Here is a 10994-nt window from a genome sequence, read left to right as displayed (position 1 = left end):
ACTGCCTTGGAGGTAGGAGCAAATGTGAGCAGCATCTCAGCCGCGCTGGTTCTCAGTCCAGGGCTGTAATGCCAAGCAAGGGAGATGTGCGGACATGCTCTCCTCTACCATATATCACCCATCAGAGAGGTAGGGTGGGCACTGCGTGTGGGCAGCCATATACTAAACTATTTCATCTCCTTCTTCTAAAGCTCATCTGTTGGTGATGGCAGCTTTCCTGGTTTGTACTATGTGCTGGAGTGGTGCTCATTGCCTGGCAGAGCGCTGCAGCTCTCTGCGTTCCTCTCCTCTCCAGGGATTTCTTATTCAGTCAGCTAATCCTGCTCTGGTTCAGACTACGTCTTCTAGGGCTATTTAAAAGGAAGCCCTTGAACCTAGCGTAAAGGAGTGCTGGGGAAACTTGAGGACCTTACAGAAGTCCCTAGTGTTCCAGAACACTCATTTTCTTTCATTTGTCTGGTGACTGAATGAGATGCTGGGCACTGGAGAACTGAAGATACTGTGATGCTGATATTTTCCTTAAAGAGAGGCTTCACTTTTTTTTTTTTTTTTCCTTTTGTTATTGGGCCAAATGCTGAAGCCCTTACTTAGTTTCTACTCAGGCAGGTCAAACTCAGTAGCAGTTGACTTCAAGGCTGAGAAAAACCAGGAGTTGGCAATCAATTTTAGCCTCTGCAGAGGGCTGATTTTTCAGATGTCTGCCAGGTTTTCTGCTGCAAAATACACTAAGAAGGTGAGGTGCATGGTATTTACCGAGGCACAGAGCTCTAACCTTTTCCTGAGATGGAGAAACAAAAAAAGATGGGATGGACCAACCTATACCTCAGAAAGAGGTGTCCTTCAGGACTGCTGTGCACCAATATAGTGTTATGGGACTTAAAGAGAATATTTTGAGCTTTGGAGGAACTTAAAAATTTGGCTTATTACTTGCTGAGTGTCATAAGTGTATGTTGTGCTTCATAGACAATTAAGGTTAATTCTTCCCATAGTTAGTGCAGGAATACCAAAAGGGAAAGTTAGCCTAAATGTGTTTTGGTTTCAGTGGACAATTAGCATTACAAAGATGCAATGATATAAAATATTAAATATGTATGTGCATATGAATATAATAGGAACCAGCAGAATAACAGCATAAAAACTACTCTCTGTCCAAAGAACCTCTCTTGGTAGTCTCCATATAAAGATATATTACAATGCCACTGAAGTACAAAAGCAATGAAAAATATTGTAATGCAACAAAAACTGTGAGTAATTTGTATTAGATAGTTGAAAAAAAGCTGTGACTGAAAAATCTACTCTTATATATAAGTCATTACTCAAGGATCACAGAATATACAACTTTTTGTATTAAAATTTACTGACTGGTAATTTGTCATAAAATTTATAAATTCTTGATCGACGATATAAATGAATCTTAAGGCTGTGACACTATTTAAGTTCCTCTGAGGTTTTTTTTAATGCATAGATACATCTTGCAGCAAAGTGAGGCATGTCTTTTTGGAACATATCAGAAGGTAGGGTACGTACCCATGTATCATGCAGTGTATGTTATTTTGATTTCTGGGATGAGATCTCGGGTTTTTTCAGATCAATTTTATCTTAAAAATTGTTTTGTTGTTATCTGTTCCCTTTGCTGAAATAAATCCAGCACCTTGGTTTCACATAGGTGTAACTGGGAGCAGGACGTGAGCTCTGTTTCATGCCAAAAGATACTCCCCTCGAGGCAGAACTGCAGTCCTGTGACATGCACTGGTACGAAAGAGTGTCAGAAAAAAGCAGATGAGAGCATACTAGGATACTGCATGTTCCTCCTGCTAGTAAAGGTTTTTAGTAGAATAATTTACTAGTAAGAGAAGTGTAAGAGGGGATTGTTTCTTATTTAATTTGTCTTCCTCCTTGGTCTGGAGTTATATACTATCAATATATAATATCAGTATCAACAAAAGGTGGACTGTCTTTATTGCTTTTGTATTCCTGTACCGTATGTTTTTCTTTTTAAAAATACATCCTAAATTCTGTCCACCCGGCTGCTCTGTTTCAGTCACCAAAGCACAGAAGTTGTTACTGTTTCAATATGCATCCCATTTTGTATGGGAGAGATTTGTTTGTCTTTGTATAAAACAGTTTCCTGGCATGTTATTAGCTTGTTTGTCTTAAGGGCAAATGCTTCCCCTTCAATATTCATTATTTCCAGAGCAGCATCCATTTTTGCAGCGTTTTTCCCTAGTGTAGCATGGAGAGGCACCACTGCAGTGATGCAGTTGCTTGTTTGAACACCTTCCAGCTGGCAAGGGGTATCACCCAACTGCCCGCAGCTCGTGCCTTGCTGGGAGCAGGCCCTGTCACTGCCACCATTCTTCAGTGTGCGTTAGAAGAGGGAAAAGGCCAATGTAGGGGAATGAGAAAAGAGAAACAGGAGAAGGTTGGAAGCTGTCAGTCAAAAGGGATGACAGAGAAGCCTGAGAGGACCTTAGGAGAAAGGAAAGGAGAAAGAAGTTGACAGCAAGAGTCCTCACTTGTTTTCACTTTTTTTCTTTTTTTTTTTTTTATTTTATTTTATTTTCCACCAGTGCTTTTCTTCCTTTTCCTCCCCTTCTGCCTTGCATCCCCTCCTACTACCACCCTGGCCTCCTTTCCCGCCCAGCCTGCGGTCCAGCAGTCCTGTTTCTGACCCAGAACATGGGTCTTTCTGAGTCCAGAAAGGCATGTTTCATCCACCTGGATGGCGGCAGGCAGGACTTAGCGGCGATGAATTTACTGAGCACTCCTGCTGTGTGTATGAGCAGTGACTAACACACTTACTGGCTGTGCTTTTTTGTAAGAAAAGTCACAATGTGGCTCAAATCAATGAGTGTAAACGTGAGCTTAGTGTCAGGCACCGTAATGCGAAATATTGCTGATTAAAAGCAGACTCCATGCTGACTCCGGTGTGAATGGGTTGCTGTCAGGGAACGCTGAGAGGATCGGGCAGACTTGACTGGCAAAGGCAGTACACGGCGTGCGGTGTGCCAAGGCTCCTGACAGGCTGCTGAGTATTAATAAATTTATTCATTTCCACACATTCTTAACATCTAGAGCAAGTGACAGAAAACCACTAAGCTGTGGAGAGTTTCTCTAATATTTTTTGATTAGCTGGCAGTGTTTCTGAAGTTGCTCATACCTCTTCATCCAAAAGAGGACATTTCTCAAACAAAATCAGAATAACCCTGTGCTGGATGTGCAATTTGTGGCTGATAGCAGTAGCTCAGTCACAATCGGTAAATATTGCTGTCTGGTGCTGTATGGCTGCAGTGCTGTTCCTTATATTTCTGAAGTATTTATGCTCTGTCAATCAAGAGACAGCAGATGCCTCTAAAACTATCTCAGCACTTTCCTGCCGCACAATAACTGCAGCATCTCTTCCAAGCACAGCAAAATGTCATGACTTGCTGAGACCTCTTTTTTAATTTCTTGTGTATTTGTAGTTAATTTTTCATGATGAGCCTATGGTCCAAGCACAATCTAGCAGAAGAAAAAGTCACTGTGTGTCTCTAGATGAGTTACAAGACTTTGTTATTTACTTCCACTCTTGGCATTGCCCTCCCACCTGACTGGCACAACTAAGGTAGCACAAGGAGTGGTAATTCACTGTGTATAGGCTGGTAGCTGTTACAGGTACTTAAGGAGTAAAAGAGCTCCTGGAGGTTGGATATAGTTTATACGTAATTGTATATATGCCCTCTGGGCAGAGCTCATTTAAGTGTGTAATATAATCAGATTAAATATGAAATATGACACTTAAGAAACCACCCACATCTCATATCTTTTTAATGAATATATTGGAGGGGGCAGTCTTTGCTCAGAGTTTTAGCAGGTCATGGGCTGCAGGTCAAGGGCTCTTTCATCCACACACACCCCAGTTGTTCCCACATTGCATATACCAGTGGAAGGGAGAGGCTTTGCAGCGTCCCCAACGGGCCCATGAACATGTAGGCCAAGGAATCAGGGTTCCCAAGCTGAGGAGTGGTGGTGAAGGGGAACCTTAACTGGTTCCATATTTTTTTCAATTAAAACCAATACCATACAGCTTCATGTGGTGACTTGCAAAGGTAATCTGCTCTCACTGCTTCTTCAAAACTATTTCAAGGTAGAGCCCAAAAAGGGCATTGATTACAATGGTTTAATCTTCAGTTGCTTTCTACTATTTAATGGCATGTATATTGTCTGAGCTACCTAATTTTTTATGGCATTCATTGCTATCTCCACTTAGAGATTGGTATAGCCTAATTTTGTGTCATTGTCTCAGGATGTCTTATGAATCAGCAGGGCCAGAAAGACACCGTGGCAGAAGTCATTTCCCCTAACCTCAGCTATTATATGGCTGGTCATTTGGGCTCTCTCTGTTGACAGAGGATCAACAGACCTCCTCAGGAGACATTGCATCCTATCTATACAAAGGTCTTATCTGCAGGTGGGTCCTATCTGAAGACGGTGCTACAAGAAGCCAGTATGATTTAGTTAGGTTAGATGCCTGGCCTTTTAGTAGCTGAAGTTAGATCTGATGAGTGCTAGACAACAAGAGGTAGGAACTTGAGTATCCTCTGATAGTGCCATTCTTCCCCTCCCAACACTGTATAGGTGGGAAGGACTGTGATTCTGATGTAGGCATCTGAACTGGGTGACACAAAGCCAGATGCAGGAATCCATTCTGAAGCCTGAAGGCTGGTCAGTGATAGCCACTAGGTAAGGATTAATCCAGTGTAATATTGCTAAAATCAGTTTCCTATACAAGAAAATCTGGACTTTCCCAAACAGCCTTGCTAGCTGTCTGTTAGAGTCTGTAATGACACGCAAGCTGAAATTCAGTCTCCTGTAGTAATTAAAAAAACAGATAATAAAATGCTGGAGGGAGCAAACCGATGTTGGCAAAGAGGCAGGCACAATATGCTGACACTACTTTTGTGACCCAAATTTGCATTATTTCTTGGCTTCCTGTAAGCCATATAAAATATTCTTACTGTGCCATGTGTTGTAAAATCTGCCCGTGCATTAATATAAATAAAAAAATAAGAAATAGCATAATAGTGAGCCAAGTCCAGGTATTACAGCTGTCACGCTGGAAAAAACTTCTGGTCTTGGAGAAATTGCAGAAATATTGTTTAGCTGCAACTGCTGTTTTAATGTTGCAGCTGCCTCGGTGGTGAGGAGGACCAAGGGACCATGCACAGGTGCTGGTAGTGGTTTTCCCTTCCTTCCTTTGCACACTTAACACTGAGCTCTTCTTGGTTGAGCAGATAGGCCGAGGAACCCCTATAGCCTTGGGCACCGCTCAGCAGGCCTTTCTTGGGGCTGCTAGGTGTTGTTGGGTGAGAAAATAATGAGGTCTGTATGAAATGGCCTTTGGGGAGGTAGAATAGCATCACTGAATTTGGTGTCAACACGCTCCTACACCTCTAAGAAAAGACCTGGGAGAAAAAGCAGAAACAAGGAAGAACTTCAAGGTTCAGGTATTTAGCTGCAGCCATTTGAAGGCTATTCTCTATTGTGTTAATCCAAGGGCTTTTACTGAATCACAGGTAGAGATCTGTATATAACCTTGAACCCATTCCATTAGCTGGAATAAGACGGTGTCTTCTCACAGGCTTTTCGTTTTCTCTAAGCCAGTTGCTAGACGTTATGTTGTCTGTGCCTCTCACGCTGACTGGGGTTTGGATGTTTCTGAAGTGTTGCACATGCTATAAATCATCCTTGCAGCTTCAACCCCATTTCCTAGATACCTGGAAACTACAAGTGTGAAAGAGTTCAAGCAGTTTCTCTAGTCCAATATTATTTTTTGACAGCACAAAGTGCCATGCATTTCACAGAAAGGGATTTTCCCTGCTCCTGAATTGTGCATCTTAGGACTTTAGGTGATTTTCTTATCAATTATTTAAAGCCCAGCTTAGGTCCTGAGACAGGGAGATAGATAAATTTGGAATTTTATTCCAGGTGGTGTAGCACCAAGTACACAAATAACTATCTATTTCTTTGGGGTTTTTTTGAAAATAAAGTTGCAATTTTCATATTTGAATTGTGGAGCTTTGGAAAAAAATGTGGTGAATAACGAACTCATGGTGCCAAAAAGCCAGCTGAATATTCGTGAGTGCACAGGAATTCCTTATGAACCAGAAGGGTGCTGGTGTCTGACAGCACGGCTTCACAAGCCTCCTGGGTGGAAGGCAAACCACATTTTTTTCTCATTTCTCTGCATATTTCAGGAGGGTATGGAATAAAAATCTTGCTGTTCTGTGGTGATGAAGAGTGTTGAATTAAATGAACTGCACACTGAAGTTAAGGCAGTTAAAAATGAACATGACTTTTTTGTAAACATCCCCCTTCCCTTGGGACAATAATTTTTCAAGTTGTTCCAACTTTTTTCTTTTTAAACACAAAAACATAATGTACCAAAACCACAGCAATATTTTTCCTTGCTGGATATATTTAAGATTAAATTATCTCTAGTTATAGGTGTGGAAAGAGAAATGGCTGGTGGGTAGGATGTGGGGGGTGCTTGAATTTTTTTATAATTTATTTTGTAATTCTGTTCTTTTGCCTTTGGCATCACACACTTTTGCATTAGCATTTTTTTGTATTGACTGAACAATAAAAATAAATAATATACAATTAATATTTATCTGAGAATTTATTTCGATAATTGAATCTGAAGGAAAAAATATGGTACTGCGTTTCAGTCTGGAGCGATGCCAAATATACTGTTACAGGGCTTGAGAATGAATTTAAAACTCGTTGGAAGCATTCTTACGCAACATACGAATTCATGCATAGGTATGGTACATTTAATGTATTTCAACCCACAAAACTAAAGTTCTGGCAGCGTGACTAAAGGTCTGACAGTGTTCAGTGAATGAAAGGTTAATAGAAATTCAGGTATTAATCTGGTTCTGTTCTAGTTGCAGCTCTTGGTGCAGTAATGTACTCTTGGCTTTTAGACTGCCTCTGGAAATGGGAGGCTAGTGCTTTGGGTATTTTATATACCTAGACATATACAGACTGATTGGACAGCTGTCAAAGCATTATTGTGCAGGCTTTTAGAAGTCTGGCACCAAAGGTAACCTCTGTTGATCTACCGTGCTGGCACTCACCGAGGAGTTGCTGCATTACAGGGGTGTGCGGTGCATGCAAAATGGGAACGTTGGTCTTTGCCAAGGGCACTTGCAGCAGAAATGTTGGTTTCTGTTAGCTTGCTTTCACTGTATTGTCACTTGCTGAAAACCTCTATGTGCCCCATTTAATATTTTAATTAATCCCAAGTAGATGATGTTATATGGAAATGGTTTAGAAAACACGAGGTTTGCTTGAAAGCAAATACTGAGATGAGGGGGAAAAGGTGGCTCAAAGACTTTTCCCTGGCTTTTCTGCCTTGTCGTAGGAGTAATGACAGGACAGGAATGGGAGTAACACAACAAAATTTAGGTGAAAATTCAGTGTTGAGAGAGTCTTTAAGGCCACTGTGGGTCCATATGAAAATAAATGTTGGAGGAATATGGGGACTGGGTTAGGGAACCTGCAAGCTTGATGTGCCACACAGCTCTTGCATACTCAGTACTCAGGGTGATGGTAGAGAGAAGATGACATCTCTGCTCCAGTGGTTGTCTGCTGCATGGACACACTGCATGGACTGCAGCCTTCTGTGCCCTATCCACAATGTCCTTCACGATGTGATGCCAATTTCCACGAGCATTAGAATGCTTCTTCAGTCCGGAAATCAGGAGAGATGGAACGAGAGCAGCTAAAAGGAGGTAATGGAGCAGGAAAAAGGGGCTGATGGCAACAGCCATGTCTGTAAAGAGGATATGCTGCAAAGTTGCTTTGTTGGGAGATCTTACCCTCCACATCTTGAAGCTTTTCCTCCCCTCAACTCCTACAGAGAAACATCTTCCAAAGAAGAGGACTGTGCCATAGTACAGCTTTGGCAAAGTGCAGTTTCCCTTTCTGCAGTCATTTCAGAATGGATGAACCACCATGGAGTGTAACCTGGGAGATAAACTGGTTTTGGGAAGGGGACAGCCTAGCTCACTTTGTGATCTTCCTTTTCCTTTTGATCCTGTACTTTATAGCATCCAAGAGGGCTTTGGCAATGCTTACTCCTCTTTTAGGCATACGGCATGTGTTCAGCTGTATAATCCATGCGATGTTCCCAGCTATTCAGCAGACTAAACAAAAGGGTGAAGGGAATGAGGTCAGGAAGAAATGCTTTGTATTGCTAAAATCCTGTTCTCCCACATGTAATTTCAGTATCCAGTTCCTTTAAAACGCAGGTAACATCCTCATCACAAATCCAGTTCACCATTCAGAAAACTACAGTCACTAAAGCTTATATAGGCTAATTGATTATTTATTTTTGATGGAGGAGAAAAAGAGAAGAAAAATGCATGGCAGGCAAAAATATTTGAATAACAACTCCCATGGCCAAATAATCCCACAGTTATCAGAGTGATCTTTGTTGGACTAAATCATAAAAAAGAAATTATATATACACTTGAGCATAAAAAAAATAAGGACAGGAAAGAAAAATTGCTGACTCTTTCCTATCTCTGACCCCTTTCATGGAGATTGAGATACCTTTCTCTTGGAAAGTCAGGCAACGACCCACTTGTTAATTAAGTGGTCAAAAAAGATTAGCTGAAAAAGGAGTTTGGAATCTGAGGCAGCTCTGCATGGAGGAAAGCATCTCTGTGATGGATCCTGTCAATTTTTGACACCTTAATTAAAAGTTATCTTTGGCAGTGTGAAGGCAGCTCAAGTGCTGGGAAAGTGGACAGCTAAGCATTTTGTTGTGGTCATTTGGGAACAACAGCACTGAAGCATCAGGAGCCAATCCTGCTTCCACCAGGAGGAGAAAACTGTAGGTATTGCAATGCAGGCGGGCACGGAGTGTCAGGGACGGATCTGGGCTGGCTCTCAGGCAGACCGCTCTCATGGTGGAGAGCAGCAGCTTTGAGCTACAAAGGACTGGGATCTTCCCTTGTGGGTCTAATTGAGGTTTCATGTGATCCTGTGCCAGCCATTCTGTCATGCAGCACTTCTGGTTTCCATCATGTCTTTTGCCTCTCTTTTCTGACATTTAAACTATGTAGGACAGCAGTTGTCTCTCAATCTATACACTCCTTCCCTAGGAGAAGTGCAGTGGTCAAAAATAGGGTGGTGATCTTGAAGACCTCATGTTACTGGGAAAGTGGTGACTTAGCTGTGGAGAAGTGGAAAAATTTGAGGTCTTGTTGGAAAAGCTGATTTTAGTTTTGGTCAAGCTGGTTAAAGTATGCTGTCTTTAATGAAATATCAAAGGAAAAAAAAAGTCATTAACATGAGGGGGGAAAAAATCATCATCCCCTGTGCTGTCCTGTCATAGCTATGCAAAAATAGTATAATTTATTACAAAAAACTATACATTTTTCTATTTGGTTGGTGATCCTGATTGTTTAAAAAATCTGTCATTTAAGACCCCTTGAGCATTTTTTCTTTGACTTAATGTTTAGTTTGATTTTGAGGGGTTAATGCTTTTGCTTCTAATTAAATTTAGACTGGTTTGAAATAAGAAAAAAAGTTTCACAATGAAAAAGTGTTTTTTTAGAATATGTTGAAATGCAACATTTCAGCATCTTTGGAAACAACATGCTCTCAGAAAATTTCACAATTAAATATGCACTGTTCCAAAATCCCTCCTGCCTTTTTTGTTTTGTTTTTGTTCTGTTTGTTTGTTTTGTGGAAAATTCCCACCAACTGTGGGCTGGATTCAGAAATAAAGTTGGTCTCCCTGTCACAGCCTTTTTCAATGAATTTGCTATTCACAAAAAATTGTTTTCATCCAGTTTTGGCTGTATTATTTGGAAAATGCTTATTTTCCTTGGAGAATTCAGGTGGGGAAAAAGAAGAATAATCCGTGTCACCTCCGTGGTTGCTGTGGCTGATCCAGTTGCCTTCCTTCGATGCGCGTGACACTCAGGTGGTGACTGGTAACAAGAAATGAATCGTCTAGTTTGCTCAAAACAGAAAATAAAAAGCAATTACAATAAAATCACATCCTGAGAAAGGAAATGAGTCCATTTGAACAAGTTTATGAGTGAGAGCTTCGTTATGAAGCACAAAAAAAGAACACACATGAAAAGCCTGTTGGACTCCATCTGTTCATGTGATTCCTTTGATGGGAATCTAACTGTGAAGGCTGACCAGCAGGAAAATTGTTATTTCTTTTAAGTAATAGATACAAATGGATGTTTATGTTCTTATGTAGCAATTGGTGGATATGTTTCAAATAGAGTTCTTTCCAGTAAATAAACTAGCATCAACCAGTAACTGCTTAGTGGCTGGTAAGCAGAAGTACTGTACTAAAATGGATAGGTAGGCTCAAGAGAGAGATTGTTATAATATTTAATATTTATGCTGTTTAGTCTGGAGAAGAGAATGCTTGGGCAGTTAAAGCAATCTTAATATATGTGAAAGACTTTTGCAAGGAGGCAAAACATAGGTTTTTTTCCTGTACTGTTTAGGGAGCAAAGGAGGTGAGCTCAAGCCGGGGGAGTGAAGATGAAAGGTTGATGGTAAAAGTGGCTCAAGAGTTCCTCCTGCTCCTCTGTGGCTCCTTGCCCAGCCTCAGCTCCAGCTGCTCATTATCTCAGTTGTGCTGATACAAATCTGTGTAAAGATAGAGCAGATTACTCCAGTGACCCAAGTTTAAAAAATTAGTAATTCTCTGGTGAGTGAGTGGAAGGGAGCTGTGAGTCTGAAAAGTTGAAAAGATTACTGTCCTTTTGATGGAGACCCAACTCTTTTTTCATTGGCTCCATAGTTGTGGCAACAGTCTAAAATTTTGTATAACTTGTCAGTTTGTTGGAGATGAGAAAACTTACTCCACTGACGGTCTGACTCAGTGGCTTCAATAGGACTTTACTGGGCTACCTGCCTGTGTCACAAACATGTCCCTGGCCCAAGAACTTGGCGTGTGGTGAGGAGAAAAC

The sequence above is a fragment of the Phalacrocorax aristotelis genome, chromosome 3, assembly GCF_949628215.1.
Source record: "Phalacrocorax aristotelis chromosome 3, bGulAri2.1, whole genome shotgun sequence".
Classification (NCBI taxonomy): Eukaryota; Metazoa; Chordata; class Aves; order Suliformes; family Phalacrocoracidae; genus Phalacrocorax; species Phalacrocorax aristotelis.
Note: the sequence above shows the minus strand (reverse complement) of the source record.